Here is a 1,492-nt window from a genome sequence, read left to right as displayed (position 1 = left end):
TCGTTCATACATCATTTTCCGATCAGACTACGCTATCACTCCGATTTTGCCGTTTAAGTGTGAAAAAATTGATTTTTCCCATAATAACGCTTTGAAACCACTCAGATGCCAATTTGACTGCTTGTACTCCACCGAGACACTTAAAATAGGGTTTTAAATGGAAAGTCTCACAAAAATGCAACAATTCTTTGTGTGGAGAATTACCTATAAATATATTGTGGTGTTATAAATCTGTCAGGGACTGTGTGTTTCTTGGGCTTCCTTCTACCGTTTGTGATATTCACGTACTCTGAAAGAAATAATTTGCAAAAGGATGCAAAAGGAGAACACCCACTCCATGTAATTAACCAAAAAGGGTAGTAACCCTGGCTCCAATCGACTTTTTTGCAAAAATCGATTAATTTCAATCGATTTTTTGGTCAATTCGAATTCAATCAACTTTGTTTTGCAAAAAGATGCAAAAGGATGCAAAAGTTTGCCATTTTGCACGCGACAAAATAAGCAATTTCCAATGGCTTCCAGTTCCAGTGTCGCTCAGAATTGTCAAATGGCAGACAAAATATTAATTCACAGTGCAGTTAATTCGCAAAGTGGTGATAGTTTTCGCGTGTTTTCTCAATAACTATAATAGTGGAAAATGGGAAGAAAAGCTCCTACGGTAGAGAATTGTGTTACGATTCACAAAAACACGGTGCCGACAGAAATAAAGTGAAAATTGAGCAGTGTTTTGTAGGAAAATTGACAAACATTTTTTTGGGAAAAAGAAATTTTGTGGTTCAGAAGTTTGCTCAGGTCTTTGGAGTGTTTTGTGACAAATATTTTCTGACGAAAAGACCTAAATAGTGAGATTTTTGAAAGATTTGTTCGCGAGGTTGCATCCCAATGCAAAAATTTTTGACATGTTGGATGGTTCATTCAGTAATAGTCCGACGACAAAAATTCTTGCAAATGTCAGTGTTTAAATGCAGAAAAATGGGCAAAATTTGCTAAGAAATTAGGTAAATAATAGATAAAGTGAAAAGTTTTTGAAAAAAAAGTGTCTACGGTGGTAGTGGAGTAAAAATTGAAAAGTGCAATTAACATTTTCATTGAGAGTATGTGTACGTCGATTTTGTGTTAATGCGGCAGACAAGAATGCCAAATCATATTTATGGTGTTTCACCACAGATGGCGCTACTATAGTGCTCATTCGGAGGTAAAAATTTGCAAAAATTTGCAAAGGGAGGCAATAATTGGCAAATATTTGCCAAATTGCAAATTTTTGCACCCAATTGCAAATTTTTCGTTTTATTCGAAATTCATCTCCAAAATTAATCGATTTTTGCACCCTTTTACACCCTTTTGCAAATTATTTCTTTCAGAGTACCTGTGGTAAACAATAATTTCTCTGTGATAGGATTCTGTGATATCTAATACCCTCTTCTTCCTGCCCAGTTTACCTGGAAATATATATTCCTTTATTAAATATCTTCAACAGTGATCCGGAACGTAG

The sequence above is a fragment of the Phlebotomus papatasi genome, unplaced genomic scaffold (assembly GCF_024763615.1).
Source record: "Phlebotomus papatasi isolate M1 unplaced genomic scaffold, Ppap_2.1 HiC_scaffold_29, whole genome shotgun sequence".
NCBI lineage: Eukaryota > Metazoa > Arthropoda > Insecta > Diptera > Psychodidae > Phlebotomus > Phlebotomus papatasi.
This window is presented reverse-complemented; position numbering follows the sequence as displayed.